Source organism: Nycticebus coucang, unplaced genomic scaffold (assembly GCF_027406575.1).
Source record: "Nycticebus coucang isolate mNycCou1 unplaced genomic scaffold, mNycCou1.pri scaffold_44, whole genome shotgun sequence".
Lineage (NCBI taxonomy): Eukaryota > Metazoa > Chordata > Mammalia > Primates > Lorisidae > Nycticebus > Nycticebus coucang.
Genome location: NW_026515578.1, coordinates 638,989 through 664,887, shown reverse-complemented (window position 1 = coordinate 664,887; position 25,899 = coordinate 638,989). Strand labels below are relative to the sequence as shown.

Below are 25,899 nucleotides of genomic sequence, written 5' to 3'. Positions count from 1 at the left end.
AGAGCCCCAACCCCCACCCTGCTACCAATGTAGAATGTGCAGTCAACAGCAAATACCTTGGTACTGAGGTCTGGAGAGAATTTTCATGGTGGTTCATGTGTATTTACTGTTAAAATAATCATCAAGGAAAATTTAGACACTATTTTTCTCCTGTTTTCTCACACAAAGATGTTTATTTGGGGTGTTTCCTTCCCTTTTTTAAAATTCATGTTTATGCATGGCAGGAAAAAAGTTTTATACACATGCTTATCATGCTTTCTTACTTCACATGATAAAATACTAAAAAATTGTTATGATTTGAGTATACATGTATATTTAGTATGCAATTTTAGAAAGCTGTGAAAAATTCTGTTTACTTGATATACCATATTTAACAGTTTCTGCTTTGCTATTTTAGGCTAATTCTCAACTTTTATTTATTTATTTATTTATTATTAGTATTATTTTTTTTTTTGTAGAGACAGTCTCACTGTACCGCCCTTGGGTAGAGTGCCGTGGCATCACACGGCTCACAGCAACCTCTAACTCTTGGGCTTACACGATTCTCTTGCCTCAGCCTCCCGAGCAGCTGGGACTACAGGCGCCCGCCACAACGCCTGGCTATTTTTTTGTTGCAGTTTGGCCGGGCCTGGGTTTGAACCTGCCACCCTCGGCATACGGGGCCGGCGCCCTACTCACTGAGCCACAGGCGCCGCTCTATTTATTTATTATTATTATTTTTTATTTTAACATATACATGTGTTCATTAGGCTTCCACTTTTTGCCTTCATTAAAATTAAAAAGTATTTTTTTTTTAATAAATATGGAACACTTCACGAATTTGCGTGTCATCCTTGTAGGGGCCATGCTAATCTTCTCTGTATCGTTCCAATTTTAGTATATGTGCTGCCAAACTGAGCACAAAGGATTTATTTTTTTGACACAGGGTCTCACTCTGTTGTGTGGCATCATAGCTCACAGCAACCTCAAACTCTTAGTCTCGAGAGATACCCTTGCCTCAGCCTCCCGAGTAGCTGGGCCTACAGGCAGCCCTACAATGCCTGGCTAGTTTTTAGAGATGGGGTCTCGCTCTTGCTCAGGCTGGTTTTGAACTCTTGAGCTCAAGCTGTGCACCTGCCTCTGCCTCTCAGAGTGCTGAGAGTATAGGTGTGAGCTACCGCACCCTGCCTATTTCTAATCCTTAATTATTATGAACATCTGGGGAAAGTATATCTTCATAAAAGTAGTTTTTTTTTTCATTTTTAATTATTTCCTGATGCCAAATATTGTTACTGGTGCCAAGGTGTTCTTCTGTTACTCTTGCCTCTGTTAGCAATAAAAAGTTTCTCTTTTTCTATGGCCTCATTGGCGGGTTTCAGGATTAACATTTATTTTCTAGTTGTTTTTTGTGCGTGTCGCTTAGTGAGCACTTTCTCCTTAGGTGGCTGACTGCAGCAGCGGCCCCTGTGCCCGGAATTTCCTCTTCCTGACTTGTCTGCCCTGTCCTGTAAGCATTTATAAACGCTGCATTCGTTACCCTGTGCTGTATTCAGCTTTGAGCTAACGTTGGTGGAAAACACAGATGAGAGTCTTTCCTCCCTGGGTCCAGGTGGAGAGTGAGATGGTCAGCACTTAAGCTAGTTGACCATCACGACAGGTGGAGAGTTGCAGGAAAGAAGGGAGCATGTGTGACTGCAGGACGTGCCCAGACAGACCTGCTTCGGGTGCAGCTTCCGAGAAGGATCCTCTGAGGGAAGGAGACTTATGCTGGGAGGTGGGCCTGGAAGGTGAGCAGAGGGCTCTCAAGAAGGTGTGAGGGTACAGGGTGGGACAGGGCAGTGTGCCAGAAGCCCCCAGAAAGTGTGATGTGTGAGAGGGGGAGAGGACCAGACAGGGCTGGTGAAGTTGGTGGGGGCCAAATCGTGACCTTGCCTTGCAGGTTGCATGTTGCACGGCGGAGCTGGGTTTGCCTCAAGTGTAGTAGCAAACACAGTGATTTGTCTCCGTGCATTCTCAGAAGAGTGCGTAGTGGGTAGGGAGGGTGACCTTTATACTTTGACCCAGAACAATTTCTCTGAACCCACTTGGGAGGTTCCTGGGTGACCAGCTGGATTTGAAATCTGGCCAGCTAGGATGCCCTTGACCTAGACAGTGGTTCTCCACATGACATCTTGGCATTTCATTGCTAGGGCATGGTCAGCTTCAGACCCTTCACAACAAATTGCACACAAACTTTGAAATGCCTGCAAGTGACCACTCTGCTCTCTTGCATCAGATGCAAGTGAATGTGATATAAGTTAGAGTGATTTACTAATGTGGAAGGACTCCACGAACATCACCTTTGAGAGATACCTAGAGATGCTTTCTCTGGACTTGAAAAAAAATTCCTTCCACTTCTAGGAAAATTTGCTTAGTGGGCTGCTTACCGCTTCTGTATCATGACCCACACATCCTCATCAGAACCAAGGCCTGCCTGCCACGACAGAGGACAGCTTCTTGGTCCTTCTAACAGCCATGCCCCTCTGCCAATGGGCCTTAAAATGACTCATTTTCGTGAATTGTGTTTATAATCTTATACAGTTAGGGAATTGACCTGAAAATATAGACTGGGCTGGTAATAAAAATGTCACAATGAACTGCTTGTTATCCCTGAGCCCTTGCTGGCTAACTATTGCCTGTCTACACTGCTCTCTCAAAAAGTATTAGATGTTTATTGTCTAGGTTTTGGATAAACACATTGACCCACAACCACATTTAGAATCAGTCAGACATTAAATTTCAATGGACGCTTCTATTTCATATTGTCATAGACCTCAATTCTCATTTTGAATTTTAATATGTTATTGTGGAATAACACACATACACCAGATTGTGTAAAGGGTGCCCTGATCTTCAATATATAGTCCTGTGATTTTTTTTTTTTTAATCTATATAGACACCCTGATGAAGCCACGAGCCGTCCCAGAGCCCAGGGGGTTTCTTCCTTCCCCTTCTTTTTTGATCCACCTCTCCCCAAGGGGACCACTCTCCCGAGTTCTTTCATCCACGAGTTTTTCATGTGCTTGACTTTCATATCAACAGAATCACGCAGTGTACTCTTTTGTGCTCGGCGTTTTTCCTTCAATATAATAACTGAGATTCAGCCTTGTTGTTGAATGTTTCAGTAGCTTGTTCTTTGTTAAATCCCACAATTTGTTTATTCACGTTCCTGTGGATGGACATTTGGACTGTTTCCAGGTTGGAGCTATTACAAAGAGTGCTGCTGTGAATATTCTTGTCCATGTCTTTTTTTGGACATTTACACTCATTCTTCCTGGATATGCTAGTATGGAATTACTGGGTTGTAGGGTGTGTGTGTGTTTAGTTTTAGTAAATCATGCCAAATTCCTTTATAAAGTAGTTGTACTAATTTATACACCCACGAGCAGTATATTAATAGCTGTGGCTGCTCTCTGTCTTTGCCCAACACTTGGCTTTGACTCACATTTAATTCAATATGATATGATGTGAGGTATACAGGGGGGATTTCCAGAGTGACCGGGAGGATAAGATGATAAGTCTTGAGATTGTCCTGGTCCCTTGACTCCTGATTCCTGTGAATTAGGGACAATGGTCAAAGGCTAGGGGTGAGGTCAGCCTGGAAGGCAGTATTGGCCAAAAGCTTACAAGTCATTCTCGGAGTAAAGCCAAGGATGAGGTGGTCCCTGAGGATGATGAAGTGAGGGGTTTTCAGAACCACTTTGGAAACTATAAGATGCCAAAATATACAAGTAAGATATTTGAAGAAATTTTTGTCAACCAGGAATTATTAGTTGGGGTGTTAGGTAGAAATAGATTGCATGCTCAAATTGGCTAATTTGAGGAGAAGTGAATAAAGGGCCTATTTTAAAAGACATTGAAAGGAGCAGGAAGGCTAGTGTGTTGGTCTCTTGCAGTGTGAAGACAGGAGGAAGAGTGCAGTCACTAGACACAGAAGATGCTGTGTGGTGAGGAGCCCCTGAAGTGTGGCCTTCAGTTGAGGATGGTCAGCCCATGAGACCTGTCAGGAGGCAGCTCAGGATCAATAGGTCCCCACCTCACTCTTGTCCATCCATTGACCCCAGAGGATGAGCCCAACCAGAAGTCAAGGACAAGGTAGCCATTTGTGCAGACTGATCTGAGTCCCTGTCCTTGGACAGAGCCTGGGTGGAGGAGGTGGAGAGAGGTGGCACGTGGGGAGGCAGAAGGTGTGCAGAAAGCATGCTGGATTTACCGAGCACTCATCAGTCCTCATCTCATGAGCCCATGTGAGCAGCCTGCTTCATAAATCCTGTGCCTGGGAACCACACCAAACTTGGAGTATTTATTTTCTTGTCCATTTGCCTTTCTAAAAAATGATTAGTTAATTTCTATTCACTCATGGAGAGTCATTCAGGATCAGAAAGCACAAACGGATGATGTCCCTTAAGTCTCAGGTCATTAGCAGTTCATGGTGCGTTCCTTCCCTGCAGCATGAGCTCTGTGAAGGTCAGGACTGGTCCTTACCTGCTTCTGGATTCCCAGGGCTTAGCACATGGCCTGGCATACAGCAGCAGCAAAGGGATTATCTGCTGAATAAAGAGAAGGATTCCTGGTGTGAACCAGCCTTGAATGATAAGCACATCATCAGTAAATACATGAAGGAATAAGATTCGCACAGAGATGACAAACTGTAACAAAAATGCCAAGACAGTTCACATCATTATTTAGAAAATTGAACAAAGGCTGTCTTAGAGGTCGCCTATGAAAAATGGAGACTTTGAGAGCATGGATTTGATGTCTTAGTAATGCAGGGGAAACAGTAAGCATAGTTCCTGCTCAGACAGTGGGTTATTTTGTGCCACTAGTCAAAGCCAATAGCCCTCCTGAGTGGAGGGCTCTGGAGGGCCTCTTAGTTTGTCTATGTGATCCATTGCACAAATATTTGGTGTTGCTGACTTTGGGCTGAGTACACGTGCTTTGCCTGCACCAGCTACCCTGGTCACTGTGTCCAAGGAGTGAGCAGCATGCCCAGTGTCTTTGTTATGATTTCCATGTATCATGATTTGAATTCTCTCCTTAGCTACGTGTGACCTAAAACCAACCAGTGCACACCTCCCATCCTGTTCATCTCGCTTCCTCTTCCTGGAAGTCCCTTGCCTTCTTTCTGGTCCCTGTGTCTCAAACTCTTCCCTAAGTGATACACCTGCCAAACCCTCAGCCCATGTATTTGAGTGAGATCTGTGCTAAGGCTCACCCGGGCAGCACACCCACCCCTTGGAGGCAGTAATTAGCTGAGAGGCAGGCTGGTCACTCACCTCGGGCTAATGGGACAACAGAACTTGCTCATGGAACCCTGCTGAGGTACTGGCAGAGGCCAGGGTGCTCGTCTTCTGGGGATGTGGTCCTAACATGCCAAAGATGCTATGGGCAGGGGGAGCTGAGAGCCAGGCCAGGAGGGAGGGCTGAGCAGGGCATCCTAGTGGCCTCAGCTAAGCCCTGGTCCAGCCAAGGCCAGAGCCTGAATGCGCCCTTGCACTTTGTGGCTGCAGGACACGTTGGTCATTATTCCTCGGCTTTTGTGTTGCGTGTACCATCATTTGCAACCAGAGGAATTCTGCTTCATTCCGAGGAACTTGCAGGCTAGACAGACAGTCATCTCTGCAGTTTCTCCCATTTCTTTTATGTCATGATCTAAGTCCAACACTGATTATGAAGCAGATGCTTCTAACATTGAGGAGGAGCTTGTCCGTGTCCACACATAAGAGTAAAGACAGCTGGAGGGAGGCCACGGTGACATCATGTGACACTGTGACCACCTGAGACGACCCCTTCATGTGGGAGTCTGGCTGTAAAGAGCACCATGTGCACTGAACACAAGGGCAGGTGAAACGGGGCAGCAGCTGAGAGGTGGTGCTCACACAACCGTGAGGCCACTGTGGTCAGCTAGGAAAGCCGGAGAGTGAGGCTCATGTCCTCTGCAGCAGGGTCACTTCCCTGCACCTCCTTTAGTTCTTTTGAATGAAAATGAACAATGACCTTATCTTCAAACTTTAAGAATTCAAGTTAAATATGACACCTGTGCAGCTGTGACCTCCTATGAGGCTCTGTCCTCTCCAGTTCTCTAAGTCTGCAGGATGACAAGGGTCCTCCCCACAGAAAGATGGTACAGCAGCACCATTTCCCTCCGACAAATATCAGGTTCTAGCTGATGTTCTCTATGTTTATAATTAAAACTAAAATTATACATTAGATCATTCTCAGATCACCAGAACAATGCAGGAACCTCCACATGTTTATATGTAAGTAGGTCAGGACATCAACGTTCCAGATGACACTTTATGTTGGAAAGAGTCTTATGCCTCATGGCCATGGCGTCCAGGCACCTCCCAGGGCTTGCACCTTCCTGCGGCCCCTGGACTGGGAGACCTGATGCTGGAGGTAGCCTTGGCCTCTCATGCTCCCTGACCTCCATCCTCAACAGCACCAGCCCCCTCTTTTCCCAGCTGCTGCACCATGGCCTTGGGGAAGCATCAGAGACACATTGAGAGTGAATGCCTCGGACCTGGACAGTGAGGAACACCCAGGTTTTACTTATAATTCTCAGGAATAATGCAGCTGTGGAAGTGAATTAGAGGCTGCTAATTGTTGGCTGCAGGGAAATGAATCACAGAGATCTAGAGATGCAGTGACATTCAGTTTAACTTTATCTTTGTCCAGATACAAAACTTGAGGTTATTTTCTTTAATTAATCATTTTATATTGCTGCACACAATAGTTTTTAAAATATTCATGGGTTGCCTAGTGATGTCTTGATAAATTTAATATATAGTGATCTGATTGGCATAATTAGCATATCCATCCTTTCAAAGTTGTATCATTTCTTTGTGTTTGGAACATTTGCTAGTCTCCTTCTAGCTGTTTGGAATTAACATTTTGCTTTTAATTCAACTTATCCTATAGTGCTATAGAACACAGTTGATTCCTTTTATCTAGTTGTAACTTTGTACCCTGTGACAGATCTCTCCCTATCCCTCCCTTCCCCATATCCTTGTTTGGCAGCCTCCAGCTTCCTCTGTTCTACTTTTAACTTCTATGTGATCAGCTTGTTTTTGCTTCTACAAGAGAGAATATGCCGTGTCTGTCGGTTCCTAGCTTATGTCACTTTATACAGTGTCATCTATTTCCATCCATGTTGATGAAAAATCAGTTTTTCTTCTTTTTCTATGGTTACTCTTCCACTGTTTATAAACACCATATTTTTGTCTTTCTTTGAACTTGTGAAATTTCTTTATTTTATTCCTTTGAGGACTTATGGTGACATTCAGTATTACGGTTTTTGGCAATTACATTTTATTTTTAATTATAATGGACATATAAAATTTCTACATCTTTATTGAGCATATGTCATGATTTGATACAGGCACGCAATGTGGATTCATCAAATCAGATAATTGGTGCAATCATCACCTCAGGCATTTCTTATTTCTTCATGTCATTAACATTCCAATTTTACTTTTTATTTATTTTTAAGTTCATGTTAAATAGATTAAACACCATTCATTATTGGAAGGTAAAATTGATCCCTCAGTCTGCACAGCACTCACCAGCCTTCTCCTGAGAGTGTCACCAAGGTGCTGTAAGCTGCTCAGGGTGAGCAAGGCCAGAAGCAAGTTCAAATTCAGAGAGCCCTGGGTCCCTGCTCACTGGCCTGAGGTGGAGGTTACAGCAGCTGCTTCCTGCAGGGAAGGGAAACACTCGGAGCTCAACTCACCAGAGCATCCTGACATTGGAGCTACTCTTGGGGCTGGGGACACGGACTGGATGGCTGTGGGTGGGAAAGGGCTCAGAATGGAGTAAAACGCCACTGAGAAACAAACTCTGCACCCCGGGAGCTGAGGGAAGATTAAGGGCCATCACAGAGACCAGCACTAGATGTGGGCCAGAGCGTCCTTGTCACTCCCACATCATGGCCTGAACTCCCCTGCTCCCTCTCCTCACTCCACTCAAGTTCATGGGATTTCGAAGCAGACTTTGGGGTGATCCCTCCATTCTTCTTCCTCAATCCTGAGATGAATTTATTTCCATTTCAGGTTTTAGCGCACGGGCTGTGATAACCCAGGACCCCTTGACACCAGAGTTTTGTCTTTAGTAGGTTCTTGGTCTCAGTGATTAGTAGATCAGTGGTAAGACAGGATTTATTTACAGAAAAAAAAAATACAAAAACACTAGAGCTCCTGGCAGAGAGAACCGAGGTCGGGGAAAAAGCTCTGTCTTTCCAGGAGGCACCTATGGCTCAGTGAGTAGGGCACCTATCCCATATACAGAGGGTGGTGGGTTCACCAGTCCCGGCCAAACTGCAACAAAAAAATAGCCAGGCATTGTGGCAGGTGCCTGTGGTCCCAGCTACTTGGGAGGCTGAGGCAAGAGAATGGCCTAAACCCAGGAGTTGGAGCTTGCTGTGAGCTGTGATGCTACCGCACTCTATCAAGAGTGATAAAATGAGACTCTGTCTCAAAAAAAAAAAAGAACCCCTCATTCCCTCTCCCTCTTTCTGGGCTGTTTGCTCAGGGGTATATATAGTCACAAAGGGATTATTTAGCTGGAACTCAATTGTTACATTTAGCTGTCTGGGTCCTCTAAAGTTACATTCAGCTGGAACTCTGTTGTTACATTTGGCAACATGGGGTGGGAATTCAGTTAATGAATGGCTAAAATCCCTTTCATTCAGGCCCATGAACACCAGGATTGGTCTAGACCAGTGATTTTCAACTGATGTGCCATGAAAATTTATAAATATCATTAATTAAATTACTTTCTAATGAAGTTCAAAGGGCAGTAAGTATATTATTTTCTTTACTCTTTTTTTGAACAACATGATTTAAGTGTGTCACAGAAGTTTAACTACAGGTTCAACTGTGCCATGAGATAAAAAGGTTGAAAAACATTGGTCGAGACCAACCTTGATTTTATCATTCTAGGAGTGGGTCAACTTCTGAGATGTAGTAGTGAGGCTGAGAGGTGGGGGTGCTACAAATGGGAAGGGCCTGGGAAAGGAGGAGTATGAAGAGGAGACTGTAGAGTCTGCCATTGCCATCAGATGCTTTGTTTGATAAAATTAAATCAAAACCCATAAAATACCAAAATGCACGTTATTGTTGCCTCCCGAGGGGTAACACTATTTACCAGTATTTTTTAATTGTTTCAATATTTCTTTTATCATCATCTTCATTTAATAATGGAGATTTCAAAAATTGTGTAAAGCGAGCTCTTCCTTTTAAAATATTTTGGGGTTTCTTTACATTGCCACTCTCGTACGAGGTCTGACAATAAAGTTCGTGAACTCATCCAAGAACAAGGGTTTATCACTAAGGTCATCTTTGACCCAGTTCCTGACTGTAGTGATATTCAGCAACAAAGTATGTAGCGCTTTTTCTAAGATGAGTTCACAAATTTAATTGTGAGAACTTGTACGATAGCTCTGATGGCCATTCCGGAAAAAAAGTTTCAGTATTTCTTTGAAGTGTGGACTATGCCGGCAATAGTGCACAGCTCCCCTAGGGGATTACCACAAAGGTGACATAGTGATATTTAGCACTTGGGTGAATAGCACTTTTTCTAGGATGAGTTCATGAATTTAATTGTCTGACCTTGCATGTAACTCTGCATAGATATAATAATTTTAATACCACTGGTAATTGTCTCTTGTTCAAAGCACCTATTCATTTACACATGATCTGAAACTACACTTTATATTCTTTATAGCCTGCTTGTTCTTAACATCCAAGAACAAACATTCCATTTTTCACCTGCCAATTCTTAAGTACTATCATTGTCCATTCTTCATGAATCTGTTTAATCTTTGACATTAAAGGAACAGTTGCCAATTAAGCTCTCAAATTGATCAAGGAAGAATTAATTATATTCACTGAGGGTCTATTATTTCTTTAATGGCAAACATTTTGTCAGCTAGCATATTTAGGATAAAATACAATCAGTTTTGTGGAAGTTTTAGCTGCAAGATTATTTATGAATACAGAGTTAGGAAAGTCTTTTCTGCTCTTCTTCCTTCTAGAAATTCTTCATTGCTCAAACCTTGAGGATAAGTGATTCAGCAGCAGAGTCTCTGCTTCAAGATGTTCTTACCTGGTTCAGAAAGCTTTCTGCCTAAATTAGTTAAGCTTACTGTCTGATGTTTTTTTCAGCTCTATTGGATTTACTGGTTTCTCTTTGTGATCCCAGTATTAGGTTTATTATTGTTTTTCAAGTTTCATTTTTCTGTTTCTCTGCCTAACTTGTGACTTTGACAACACTTGCTCAAATTAGATACTAGGATACACTCTTCAGATGCCTGCTTAGTTTCCAACTCCCTTGCACCCCTTATTCTTAGCTTCACAAAGCTATAGCTACCTTGTGAGTTGGCTTTAGGCCCCTTGTTTCAGGCAAGACTTGTTCTATACCTACACTGTTTTCTGACAAGCCCAGGAGTACCTCTGCTCTATAAATCCCCTACATGTCCATAGCTGACTGCATTCCATCGTCCTATTGATTGGAATTTACTGAATTCACTGCATAGACCTGACATCTTAGAGCTGTGGTTCTCATCCACAGCTATAAGTTAGAATTGGGAGGGAAAGTTGAAAAAAAAATCAGTGTATTCATTTTTAAAATTTCAATTATTGAGGGTGTATAAATGGTTTTGTTAACATGGATATCAGTCAGGATATCAGTGCACGCATCTCCACATAGGGTTCATTGTACTTATTACCTCCTTTATTTCCAATTATTCTTTCCTCCTTCTTTATTTCCAATGATGTTTGCATCTCTTTGTGATGTTTTAACCATCAGTTACCTCCCAATTATTAGAGCGTACATGTGGTGTTTGTTTTCCAGTTTGAATACACTTTGCCTAGGATAATGGTCTTTAGTTCCATTCAAGTTGTTGCTGAAGACACCATTTAATTCCTTTTTATGGGTAATTAGTACTCCATGGAATATGTATAACACCTTTTTTTTATTAAATCATAGCTGTGTACATGAATGTGATCATGGGGCACCATACACTGGTTTTATAGATCATTTGACACATTTTCATCACACTGGTTAACATAGCCTTCCTGGCATTTTCTTAGTTATTGTGTCAAGGCATTTACATTCTAACATTCACTAAGTTTCACATATAACCTTGTAAGATGCACCGCAGGCGTAATCCCACCAATCACCCTCCCTCTACCCACCTCCCCCTCCCTCCCCTCCCTTTCCCCTTACCCCCTATTCTTGGGTTATAACTGGGTTATAGCTTTCATGTGAAAGCCGTAAATTAGTGTATAACACCTTTTAAATCGATTTGTTTATTGAAGGGCACTTAAACTGATTTCACATCTTTGTGACTGTGAATTTTGCTGCAATAAACATTCAAGTATAGGTATCTTTTTGAGAAAGTGACATTTTTTCCTGTGGGAAGATACCAGCAGTGGGATTATGGGATCAAATGGTAGGTCTGTATTCATTTTCTTTGAGAAATTGTTTTTTTTCCATAGAGATTGTACTACTTTACAGTCTTTCCTATGCTGTATAAAATTTCCTTTCTCTTCACATCCATGCCAGCATTTATTGTTTTTTTAACATTCTGACAGCATTAGGTGGTATCTCATTGTGGTTTTAATTTGCATTTTCCTGATTATTAGTGATGTTGAACATTTCTTTGTGTTTTCTGGACATTTGTCTAGCTTCTTTTGAAAACTTCTGTTCAGTGCAATTGCCCATACTTAATGTTTTGTTTTTTTTTTCCTTGCTAATTTGTTTGTGTTCTTTGTAGATTCAGACATTAACCCTTTTAAAAGAATTTCTCTGAATGATTATAATATGCTATCTCTGCTGAGAACAATTGATTCAAAATTAAAAATGAAACAGGTTTAATCATGAAGCACAATTGGATTCCCTGTGTTGAAAGGAAGAACAACCCCATGGTACCTTCATCCATTTTTCTTCTACTTTCTAATGAGTGGCAGTAAATAGGAAAGGGAAGAAGAGATGGTCCTTATTTGCATTCCTTCCTCACCTGAAGCCTGGACTGGACCAGCGTGCCAACTGAAAATGGCACGCTCCTTAACTATGATCCCTGAATGAGTAATATCCAGGAAGAAAATTTCAAATCTACCACTGAATATAAAAGAGCACCAATGGAGATAAATAATTTATGAGTGAGACATCAATGGATACATACCATAATTTATTTTTATATTATGATCTTTGTTCAGACCTCTGAAAACTCCTCTTCAGAAAGAGTATGTCAATTATGAGCAAGAAAGAAAAGGGAGACTTCACTACTAGAATATATAACTTTCATACTTACTATATACTTATGCATACAAGCTGATAATTGATACTCTGTTGATTCAAATCATTACAAGCTGTGAACCATGAAGAGAAATGAGTAATAAATAAAGATCCCTGCTTCTTTAAATGAAATGTCCCTGTGTCACAAGACCAGGGAATGCCTTGTATTCACAATGAGCTCAGATGTGCTCTTCTCAAATTTTTACATGTAAATACTGTGACTTCTTTAAATTAATTTATGAATACCTTTTAAAGTACTTACTTTACATATCCAGGAGCAGAAAATTTAGATGGTGATTATCCACACAAACTGAACCTTTTGATACTTATTGAACAGTCTTTTTAGTATGTGTTAATAATAACAGTTCACATTTATTGAGTACTTTCTAAGGCCTCTGTGTATTGTAGACATGTTAATGTATCCAAAAACTAACAGTAACCAAGTATTAGAAATCAGGAAACTGAGCAGGGAGAAGAAGTTAAGTGACTTATATAAACTCACACAGTTCAAAAGTTCTGGAACTGGGATTTTGACCCAGGCAATCAGAGCTTCAGAGTCTATTGTGGTATACTGCCCTGGATTTAATACCCCCATAAAAGTAATTATTATCCTAGGAAAATTTGGAAGCAATTATTATCTTACTACTTTCTAACTCAAAGTGTTGGTATGTGAACACCCTGCAAGAAAGCCTTATGGTACATGATTTCCTTGCATTGCAGAAGCTTTGATGATTTTCTCATAAGAGAACATCAGGAATGATGTTGTAAAGGGCATGAGATTAGTTCCAATAGTCAACACTCATTAAAGAGTGAGTTAGACTTATTAACCAAAGAGGTAGGGGATCTAATTGTGACAAAACTACCCTAATCAAATAGATCTTGAAATCCAGCAAGGAAGCAGACATTAACCTAATATTATATATATTAAATTATAATTATGATAAATGCCTTGGGGAGGGAGGCTAGTAAGTGCTGGAAGAACACAGAATTAGTCATTTAGTGTAAATTGTGATGGCTGGGACAGAATGAAATCACATTTGAGTTGAAAGAAGGAGGTAGAATTAGTCCTACCCACAGAGCAAGAGCATTACAGGCCTAAGAAAACAGCATGTATAGCTTTGAGGGAGGCAGGGAGGAGTGCAGTGTAGTCAAGAGTACTCTTGACAGTGGCATATTCATTGGGTGTGGAAGGCAAATATTAGGACTTCTATTTGTATACACTTGTTTAAACCTTTAAAATGTTAATTTTGTATAGTCCCATAAGACACATACTATTGTATATTCATTCAGTGTCATTTGCATACACGGTATGTTATAAATAAACATGTAATTTGTTAATAATGCACGTCTCCAAGTTTTTATTGTTAAGCATGCAGGGTAAACAGTATTTGAGGACCACTTGTGTAAGAAACTACAAAAGGAACATTGTTTATGAACTCAGGGATTGATGGGGTTGGGGAAGTGAAATAGAAAGTGATGCTGAGAGAGCCAAGAGAGGTGATTAGTGATCATCCACACAGGGTCCAGTAGGCAGGTCAAGGATTTAGGAGTTAACCACAAAGGGAGCCACAAAAGTATTTTAGCATCGGAAATACACATTTGGGCAGCTGACAGATGACCTATGAGGACTACTATTTAAAACCATTTAGATAACACAAAAAGGTAAGCTTCAAAGTGAATTCTAAATCTGCCATTTTGATATTAAATTGTGCGCATTTCTTTCTTCTGCCAGAGTGAAACTCATGCAAAGCATGGTTCTTCCATTGATCCCTTATGTCTGCCTTTTATACAAACTGTTAAATACCACTACAAGTGGGCAGCAGAGTACCCGGCTCATAGTGAATGCCCAATAGGTTTGGCTTATAAATTACATGGTGATCTCAAATTTGGCATATTCCAAACAGAATTCTTTTTCCCAAAAAAACAAAACATACTTATCCACCTATATTCCCAATCTCAGTGAATGGTACACGTGTGTCTACTCAGGGCTCCTAGCTGGAGTATTTAGTTTTCATGACAGCCTTGTACCCTATTTCTGGTCAAAACTCCAGTTTTATAGATCATATCTAGAGGAAACCTCCTATGTCCATCTTCTCTTTATTATCTCATTGCCTTTGCCACAATGTTTACTAATTTATTTATTTAGTCACCCAAATTTAGAAAACCTATGCTCTTTATCTGTTAAATGTATGAGATACCTAGTATTTACAGATACTATGTATTATACTTATTATTGAAATGTCTTGTTTCATTTAATCCTCAACATAATCCAAGGAATAGAATACTATCATGACTACCAGTTTATTTATTTATTTATTTTGCAGTTTTGGGGCAGGGCCGGGTTCAAACCCACCACTTCTGGGTATATGGGGTCAGACCCTACTTGAGCCACAGGTGCCGCCCGACTACTAGTTTATTTTTGAAGGAAGTTCAGAGAGTTCAGTAACTTTTACAACTTTTCTCATAATTTAAAAGGTGGGGCAGCTATTTGCACAAGAGAGTCTTCTGCCAGGTATCTATAAGGCTTGACAATTAAGTTTGTGAACTCATCCTAGAAAAAGTGCTACATACCTTATTGCTGAATATCAGTATGGTCACCTTCAAGGTACTCCCCTCAGAAAGCTATGCACTGACACCAGCACCTAGTCCACCCTTCAAAGCAATTTTGAAACTCTTTTTCTGGAATGCCCATTATAGAATACTAGAATACTTTCTTTTTTTTTTATTAAATCATAACTGTATACATTGATATGTTCATGGGGCATCATACACTCACTTCATAGACCATTTGACATATTTTTTTTTTATTGTCGGGGATTAATTGAGGGTACAATAAGCCAGGTTACACTGATTGCATTTGTTAGGTAAAGTCCCCCTTCTTTTCTTTTTTTTTTTCTTTGTAGAGACAGAGTCTCACTTTATGGCCCTCGGTAGAGTGTCGTGGCCTCACACAGCTCACAGCAACCTCCAACTCCTGGGCTTAAGCGATTCTCCTGCCTCAGCCTCCCGAGTAGCTGGGACTACAGGCGCCTGCCACAACGCCCGGCTATTTTTTGGTTGCAGTTCAGCCGGGGCCGGGTTTGAACCCGCCACCCTCGGTATATGGGGCCGGCGCCCTACCGACTGAGCCACAGGTGCCGCCCAAGTGCTTCTATAGTCTGTAGAATGTAAATGTTTTGGCACAGTAACTGAGATAATGCCAGGAAGGCTATGTTAACCATTGTGATGAAAATAAGGGGGACTTATTTAAAATTACATTTTAAATCTTCACCCTGGGTTTCAAAAACCATCCAAAACAAGCTAATAAAAAGAATGCTTCAGGTCCTCACAGACTGAGGGGGACTTATTTTCATCACAATGGTTAACATAGCCTTCCTGGCATTATCTCAGTTACTGTGCCGAAACATTTACATTCTACAGACTATAGAAAAGGTACTGTACATCTCATTGCTGAATATCCTATGGTCACCACATGACCAAGAAGAGTACTTTGAAGGTGACCACAGTGATATTTAGCAGGGAGGTATGTAGTACTTTTTCTAGGATGAATTCACAAACCTAATTACCTGACCTCACATTCTTACCTTCTGTGCTGTATTCCACTGCTCCATCCACAGTTTATTGCAACTAAAGTATATTCACCACAGTTGATTTATTGATTAATTTGTACATTTCTTTACTTATCCATTTATTCTCTACACATTCACTACTGTGTTCAGGTAAGTGATGACTTGGTTCTGCCTATTTCACGTGTTGTGCAACTCAGGTGAATTCCAGGTACTTACAAAGTAAAAGGCAGAAAATTAAGGCCAGGCTTAGTGGTGGCTCATGCCTGTAATTCTAGCATTCTGGGAGGCCAAGGCAGGTGGATTGCCTGAGCTCATGGGTTTGCCATCAGCCCAAGCAAGAGCGAGACCCTGTCTGTAAAAATAGCCAGAGATATTGGTAGGCACCTAGTCCCAGCTACTCAGGAGGCTGAGGCAAGAGGACACTTGAGCCCAAGAGTTTGAGGTTGCTGTGAGCAATGATGCCACGACACTGTACTAAGGGTGACAAAGTGAGACTCTGTCTCAAGAAAAAAAAAGTCAGAAATTAAATAAAAAATTACTTAAATATCATTTAATGACATAATAGAAATAGATGCTAAGCCAGAATATGATCTTCAAAACAGAAATCTAATGACACTCTTTCTATTTAAGAGAAAATTCCTTTTTCTGGAAATACCCTTTTGTCTCCTTTATTGAAAAACTCATGTCATCTTAAACGCTCAGATGTCCAACTGCCTGTCATTTCCCAGTCAAAATTCATAATTCTCTTCTTTGTGCTCTCAAAGATAATAATTTATTAATACTTTGATTATAGTAATCATTGCACATTACAATTCCTTTGGTAGATAGCTTGGCATTCTTCAATTTTCTTAGAAGTTTTATTGGTACATCATATAGTTTTGTAATAAATTAAAGATACTGGCATATTATAAGATCTTAATAAATACTAACTTTATATGTATCTACTTTACCTATTAACATGTGTAAGCTCCTCAGAGAGCATCCCTATCTTTGTTTACTAAAAAAAAGTTATCTACTATGTATAAGGTACTGCAATTTGCAGATGTGGAAAAATATATGTATTGACTTTTGGAGACTGGTCTACATCCTATTATCTGTTCTTTTCTACTTTTGTATGACTGTTATTATTATTATTTTTTTTTTTCAGTTATTGAACGGGGCTGGTTTGAACCTGCCACCTGCCACATCCGGCATATGGGGCTGGCGCCCTACTCCTTTGAGCCACAGGCACCGCACTCTACTTTTATATTTTTTATTCTGGTATTAATGCTACTAGCTGGAAGCACATTATACTTACCACAAAAGCTAATAATTTGGTAATAATCCCTATTCCTTCATTTTATTCCCCACTCTCCTAAATCCTTCACAAAATGTTGTAACTTCTTTGAAATTACATTTTAAATCTTCACCCTGGGTTTCAAAAACTATCCAAAACAAGCTAATAAAAAGAATGCTTCAGGTCCTCACAGACTGAGGTTTGAGAACTATGATGAAGAAGATATTATTTAATTTCCAAACAGTCTATAGAGTATTATCCACATTTGAGAAACGAGGTGTGTAAAGCTCCTCTCTTCCTTCCATCCTAATTGTCAACCTTAAGGTAGGCCACCAGCACCTCTTCCTGCAACTGGTTTCTTATTTCCTAAGTCTACTTTGACTGCTTTCACTTTCCCGCCCAGTGGAAAAAAATAAAAAAATAATTTCAGGGACCCAACAGAGATGACGGAATATATTATTCTAAGCTCCAGTAGGTTTTATTTTCTACCCATTGTTTTATGATAGTGTGAAACCCAGTATAAAAATCTATCAATTGCAGACACAAACAAAAGTGGCAAAATAAAGTTACACACACACTCACACACATACACACCCTCACACACTCATAAAAATCCAGATTCAGACAGACAGATGTTTAAGAAATAAGTGTGATTTTATAGAGATACAACACAACAGTGATTCTGTATCTGGATATAAGCAGCAACAGAACAAGTGAAGAGGGTGGTGCTTGTGGCTCAGTGAGGAGGGCACGGGCCCCATATACCAAGCGTGGCAGGTTCAAACCCAGCCTCTGGCCAAACTACATTTTTTTTGTTTTTTGCCCAACAAAAAAATAGCAGGGCATGTGGGGTCAAACTGCAACAACAATGACAAAATATATATATATATATATCAGGGCGTGTGGCTGGCACCTGTAGTCCCAGCTACTTGGGAGGCTGAAGCAAGAGAATTACCTAAGCCCAGGAACTGGAGGTTGCTGTGAGCTGTGTGACACCACAGCACTCTATGATGGGCCATATAGTGAAACACTGTCTCTAAAAAAAAAAAAAAAAAGTATAGCTTTAGAAACATAATGGAAACAGAGGAAAATGACAGATCCCCTCAGCAAATTTTAGAAAATTCTGTAACAAAATAAAATCTTATTTTATAATTTTCTAAAAACTCACCATGACAAAGCACAGGATACCTTTTACTGGTTTTTGTTGCCTACACGTATACATGCTAGCTACCAGTAGAGGGACACCCTGACCGCCAAATGTCATTCTCACAGGGCCTTAAGCACCTTTTTGCCCCAAGAATAGACTGCAAACTTTCTTCCAAAAGAATAAACAAATAGATAAACAAATCAAATCTTAAAAATTCCAAAAATTTTGGACTAATTTTAAAAGTATAATACAAAATGTGCATTTTTATGTACATTTAACACTAAAAAAATCCAACTTCTTCCTCCATACCTTAAACCAGTGCAACAAAACTGGTCCTCCCTGTGGGCTGCAGGACAACCCCAAAGTCACAGAAGCAGAAGAGCCGTGGCCAGTCATCCTGCACTGTTTGTTCCCACAGAGACTCTGCAGGACTCTGCAGCATGTCCAGAGGGCTCTGGGTGTTGGGGGGTGGGAGTGGATGTCACAGGGCAAGAGGATGCAGGGGGGGACATTGGAGCGACAACCTTCATTCCTCTCCAAATCAAGACATTTTCCTATGGAATTCATCTTTGCTCTTCTCTCCAAAAACACCATTAAAGAGCTGCAAAGACATATTTGAAACTGTAGAAGACCAAAATAACAAAGAATATTGGAGGGGAAAATAATTATAAAATTTTTTACCAAAACATTTAAAATACAATAAAAACAGATGAACATAACTCTGATTTCTAATTAACTTAGAGTGGAAATCTAAAATCTTCAGGTGTGCTGAAGGGGCACAGGAAAATACCCTTGAATTGTATGCTAGATTTGCCCTAAAGCATCTCCAAAGAGCTCAGATTTGAGGCTCTAAAGGGAGGAGTAAAAATCATACAGAAAACAGGGGCCCTGATTGAGTCTTAATAAAGAACAGCTGGACATATGGGTCTCCTGCTTCAGCCAATATATCTACTGTGCGTGCTCACACTCCCATGCGGCAGACACAGTTACGTGACACAAGATCCCCTTTCAAGGAAAGAGTCATTACCCCTGCGGTTGGACGTCCTCAGTGGACAACCCTGAGCTGTCAGCAATCTCTGTGTTAGCCTGAGCCACAGGGAGTGGCCTGGGACAAATCCTGCCCCTCTCAGGTACAATAGCTTGAATAGTGTGATTGCAAACATCATATCCACCTGAAACCTCAGAATATAACCTGACTTGGATCAGGAACCTCATCTGCAGATGGAATTAGTTGAGATTGCAGGTGGATGATGGGGTTGCTTGGTGGGCAAGTTGCGTGTCCCTCCAGTGACGGATGCTCTGAAGGCCCTGACTTCACCACAGGGCAGGACACTGTGGCAGGACTGCATGGCTGTGCCCGTACCCCATGCACGGACACAGATACAAACAAGTTAAGAAAAATAGAGGCAGATGCTGGTGTGGATGTGGAGAGAAGGGAAAGCTTGTACACTGCTGGTGGAGCTGCAGACTAGTACAGCCTCTATGGAAAGAAGTATGGAGAATCCTCAGAGCTAAGAGTACACCTTCCATTTGAGCCTGCAATCCCATTACTGGATATCTAGTCAGAGGGAAAAAAATATCATTTTACCAGAAGGGCATTGGACCTAGAATGCTTATTGCACCAAGATTGGAAATCAACTCAAGTGCCCAGAAACATATGAATGGATTCATAAACTGTGGTGTATGTCTGCCATGGAATACTATTGAGCCATGAGAAAGATGGAGACTTTTAATGTCTTTTTTTTTTTAATTATGAAGGAGACTATTTTTTTTGTTTTGGTTTTTGTTTTTGCAGTTTTTGGCCGGTGCTGGGTTTGAATCCACCACCTCCGGCATGTGGGGCCGGTGCCCTACTCCTTTGAGCCACAGGCGTCACCCTTTTAATGTCTATTTTATTTGAGTTTATAGAGTTAAAGCACATTATTCTAGGTAAAGTTTAAAGCACATTATTCTAGGTAAAGTATCACAAGAATGGAAAAGCAAGTATCCAAGTACTCATTACTAATATAAAACAAATAGAAAAACAACTACATGACCACACAAGAGAAATACACAAGTATATTCAAGTGGGGGAGGGGAGAGGAGGATAAGGGAAAAGGGGAGAAGGCTGGGGATTAATAAGCTTTCACCTAAGGTGCACAATGTAAGGGTTTACAGCACACCCCCTGGTGAAGGGCTCGACTAACCCTTGAACTTTACTTTAGAAATGCAAACTGTGTGCCCTAATAATTTGTACCCTCATACTGACCCAAAATAAAAATAAGTAATAATTAAAAAAAAAATTGGTAAGATGAGGTTATAAGGATTAGTGTAGGTCCTAATTTCAAAGACGAGTGTCCTCATTAGTGGAGGAGAGGACACACAGGTATACCCAGAGGTAAGTTGACCATGTGATGATGGAGCCAGAGAATGAAGTGACACAGTCACAAGCTGAGAAATGCTACACATTTCTGGGAGCCACTAAAAGCTGCAAGCAGCAAGCATCCTCCCCATGAGCCTTCAGAGTGAGCATGAGCTTTCTGATACTTGGATTTCAGGTTTCTTACTTAATAATTGTGAAAGGATATGTTTCTGTGAATTAAACCTCATAATCAGCAGTCATTTATTTTATTTTTTTTCCAGCAGCCATTTATTATAGCAACTCCAGGAAGAAGCACAGATTTTTGTACCAGCAAGTGGAGTGTTGCTGCAAAAAATACGTAAGCACTTGGGATAGTTTTGGGAGTAATGTACCAATCAGAGGTTAGAGTGTCAAATACATGGATGTAAAAAAACATTGATTTCCCTGAAGAGAAGCTCAGTAGAAATGCAGTCGAAAACACTTTTGAGGAGCATTCAAAAGTGAAGAGAAATTGAAAGATAATGTGTCATGTCTTTGAGAATTAATATGAAATAATAAACAGTAAGTTTATAGAGAATTAAATATTAAATGTGTTTCTAGTAAGTCCTTATAGCTTGACTCAGAATATTCATCTACAGCCTATTGTCATACAAAGAGTACAGATATCTATGAAAAAATAATAAAAATCAGGGTCAGCACAAGTAAACACATACCTCATCTTAAGAATCACTACAGGGGCGCCCTTTGCTCAGTGGTTAGGGCACTGGCCACATGCTCTGGGGCTGGCGGGTTCAAACCCAGCCCCGGCCTGCTAAACAAAAAAATAGACGGTGTTGCGGCTGGCACCTGTAGTCCCAGCTACTAAGGAGGCCGAGGCAAGAGGATCGCTTGAGCCTAAGAGTTTGAGGTTGCTGTGAGCTGTGATGCCATAGCATGCTACAGAGGGTGACAATGTGAGACTGTGTCCCAATTAAAACAAAACAAACAAAGAAACAAAAAACAAACAAACTAAGAATCATTACAGGATGCAAGAAATTTACTACCCAAGTTTACACAGAACTTACTCTCCAGACACAGTAGTTTATATAAATACAGCAGGCGAATGTCCTGGAATATCTCATTAGGAGGTCATGACTAACATTACAGTATCTCATTCAACTGACTTGTTGAGGACACCAATAAACTTAGCCAAAGAGCTTTAACAAAAAGCAAAGTTATCGGCCCAGTGCGTGCCTCACTCCTGTAATCCCAGCACTCTGGGAGGTGGGGCATGTGTGTGGATGGCTTGAGCTCAGTAGTTCAAGACCAGCTGGAGCAAAAGCGAGACCCTGTCTCTACCAAAAATAGAAAAAAATTATCTCCGTTGTGGCAGACCTGTAGTCCCAACCACTTGGAAGGCTGAGGCAGGAAGACAACCTGAGCCCAAGAGAAGGAGGTGGCTGTGAGCTATGATGATTCCCTGACACTCTACTGAGGGTGACAGACCGAGACTGTCTCAAAACAAACAGAAAACAAAAAAATTCACAGTCATCTATAGTCCAAGAGGAAAGAGCATTTAAAGAAAACTTCATGGGTGGAGATAAACTGGCTGATATCTTGCAGATTAATTAAACCAAAAACATTATGTTTATATTATGTTTATGTTCTGACAGGAGTTTACCAACTAACAAGTTTGTGTCTGATGACATTTCACAGAAGGGCGTGTGCAGTGAGGAGGTCTCCATCTCAAACTCCTCCTCCAGTCTGTGCTGAAGGGAGGTGGGTGCTCCCTCTCAGTGTCCTGCATTCCTCCTGCCACCCCTCTAGGGCAGGGCTCCAGCCGTCCTCCCGTCAGCCCAGTAACCAAGGCGGATCAGCACCCCCAGTCAGCAAGCTCCCCCATCTGACAGGTCCTCTTCCTGGATTACTGGAACACCAGCCCTGCCCAGCGCCTGCTCCTTTCTGAATCCTAACCCCTCGGTCCCTGATCACCCCCCAACAAATCTCATCGCTCATGACATTCTCATCACCTTCACTTCAACCTGACACTTCCTCCCTCAGCTCCTTCCTCCCTACTGCCCTGTGATCCTACCAACCTCCATCCCCTCTGGGCCTCTGAGTGCCGCAGTGGCCCCACTGGCCACTCTGACTGCAAGGGTGAAGGACAGAAAGGGACACCCAGGTGTGACTCAAACCCTCATGTGTCCACACGAGAGGTAGCTCCACAGGGAGGCAGGAACAAGGCTGGCTAGTTCAGGCTGCTACATCCTTTGCCAAACAAAGCACAAAACACAAGGTAAGTGCTCATAACTATTTGCCAAAAGCAGACCTGCCTTTCACCTTGCTGGCCACATGATACTGGGTCCAAAGGTGCCTGAACTGGGAGAGAGTCACCCATGCACCTCGCTCTGCCCTCAGCCGGATAGCTGAGGGCAAATACCATGAAGGAAAGTGCCCATGGGCTCAGAGGAGATCACAGGCAGCCTTGTCCTGTGTGTGAGAGAGTGCTCAGCTGAGGGAAAGCCCTGTTTATTCAAATGAGTGTCCTAATTCCAGCACTTTGGGAGGCCAAGGCAGGAGGATCACTTGAGGCCAAGAGTTCTAAATCAGTCTAGGCAACATAGGGAGACCCTGTTTCTACTGAAAAAAAAAATATATATATATATGTATATATATTTAAAAACTTAACTACACATAATGACAGGCACCTGCTGTCCCTGCTACTTGGGAGGCTGAGGTAGAAGGACAATTTGAGGCCAGGAGTTCAAGGCTGCAACAAGCTATGATATACCACTGCACTCCAGCCTGTAGAGTGAGATACTATCTCTAAAATAATAATAAATAGAGTTATTTATTTCTTGAGACAGAGTCTCACTCTGTTGCCCTAGGGTTGAGTGCCTTGGCATCATCATAGTTCACAGAAAATTCAAACTTTTGTGTTCAAGAGATTCTCTTGCCTTAGCCTCCAGGCAAGCTGGGACTACAAGTGCCCTCCACAATGCCCAGCTAATTTTAATATATTTATTAGTAGAAATGGGATCTTGCTTTTGCTCAAGCTGCTCTGAAACTAGTTAGGTCAAGTAGTCCACTTGTCTCAGCCTCCCAGAGAGCTAAGAATACAGGTGTGAGGCCCAGCACCTCTAGCTCAGCAACTAGGGCACCAGCCACATATGCTAAGGCTGGCTGGCAGGTTTGAACCAGGACCAGGCCTGCGAAACAATGACAACTACAACAACAAAAAACCGGGTGTTGTGGTGAGTGCCTGTAATCCCAGCTACTTGGGAGGATGAAGCAAGAGAATCACTTAAAAATTTGAGGTTGCCGTGAGGTATGACACCACAGTACTCTACTGAGAGACATACTGAGACTTTGTCTCAAAAAAAAAAAAAAAAAAAGAAGGAAAGAAAGAAAGAAAGAAAAAAGGAAATGAAAATACTACAGGTGTGAGGCACTGAGCCCGGCCTACCAGAGTAAATTTTAAAAATAAAAATAAAAATAAAGTGAGATTTAAAGGACAATACAATTCACTGAAATTCACACCGCATCATCAAAGAAAAAGCAATGCTGACAAACACAGGTGGCAAGCACCTGTTTCTACATGATAATAAATAAAACATCACGAAATATCTCTGAGTGCTTTAAACACAGTCAAATTTGAAAACTTCCTGTTAAAAGAATAAACGTGACTGAAAATCATGGTATGCTTATGAATGCAAATATATGCAAGAATTATGCTTATGAACACCACAGCAATGACTGATGTGTTCGACATTCACACATAAGTAAAAGGAATCTTGTCATGTAGATATATGGACCTATTTTATTTAGGTGAGTGCTTTAGATATTCCTTAACCTATTTCTAAAACATCATGCATTAAAACTTTCATAGTAATCCCCTAATGAGACCAAAGTGTGACGAACTCATCAATGGAGATGTCAAGCTGACAGTGCTGCAGTCCTTCTCTAAGGCAGGTGACCTCCCATAATAAAACCTGGTGACAGTCTGCTGCATAGACTGAAAGCATTTTCCCAGGCACACACAAACATTTGTTCCTTCTTGGGATTTTAGGAAATGGGATTATCCTTTTGCGGAAGATGGATTTTTTGACAAAACAACATAAAGAGCATGTTTTTTCAGGACAGGGATTAATTTTTTCTCCTTATGACACATATTGACAGGTGGTGCCCAGTGGCTCACTCATGTAATCCAAGCACTCGGGGGGAGGGTGCAATACAGGATTGACTGAGCTCATAAGTTCAAGACCAGCCTGACAGAGTGAGACCCTGTCTCTAAAAATAGCTGGGCATTCTGGAGGGTTCTTGTAGTCCCAGCAACCTCAGTTGTGGGGGAAAGATAATCACTTAAGCCCAGGAGTTAAGGTTACTGTGAGCCATGATGTCACAGCACTCTATCAAGGGTGCCAACATGAGGCTCTGTCTCAAAAAAAAAAAAAAAAAAAAAAAACAGATTGCCAGCACTCATTCCTGAGTACAAACCATAAAACCATAATTTTTCCTTCACTCTCTATCTGGAGCTGTTGATCCTAAGGGCTCTCACAAATCAGGCTCCTCTGCGACCAGGTCCAAATAATTTTAACTTTTACCTTGTTACATCTCCAATGTTAGTGTGTTTACCACCATGACTGGTCCTAAATAAAATACTGCAAATAATGTCGCTTAGTCTCTTATACCGTGTTTTGGGCTTGTAACAGATTTCTCGCTCAGTTACCAGTCAAAGTGCAGTGATGACTGTTGTGTTCAAGTGAATGGAAGTAAAGACAGTGAAGGTTTCCACTGCAGAACTCTCTGGAATGCATGCTCAGCTGCCCCAGCACCTTACCATCCCTACAGAGAAGATCACTCGCTGTCCTCACTGCTGTGGGATCCACAGCTGCAGGAGAACTCTGGCCACCAGACAGGAATCACATGAAAGGGAAGAACCCGGCTTGGAGTGCAGCCAGGGAAGTGTGTCCATGGGAGTCTGTCACTGCTCTGAACCTGACTCTGCCCTGTTAGGACTGTGTATTGAGACCCCCACCTAAGTCCCGAGAAAAATATCAGCCCAGCAAGCCAGGGACAGATTCACCCTGAGAAGCCCCATAGAGCACAAAGACTCTCTGAGCAATTGGGGAGGACACAGCGGAGGCTGCCAGCCTGGTCCTGACTGCAGTGGACAGAGCAGTGTGGGGACAGGGTTGTCTCTGGGAGGCTGTGGTCACTTTGTCACATGATACTGTACCAGCAGGGTCTGGGCACCAGGGGGAGCTGGAGG

The 25,899-nt window shown here is 41.6% G+C and overlaps 1 non-coding gene across 1 annotated transcript; it reads right to left on the bottom strand.

Moving 5' to 3' along the window:
• Positions 1-796: 796 nt before the first annotated feature.
• On the bottom strand, positions 797-901 carry LOC128579332 (U6 spliceosomal RNA). The gene has a single exon (XR_008378129.1). It is a non-coding gene; the product is annotated as a U6 spliceosomal RNA (small nuclear RNA).
• Positions 902-25,899: the final 24,998 nt, after the last annotated feature.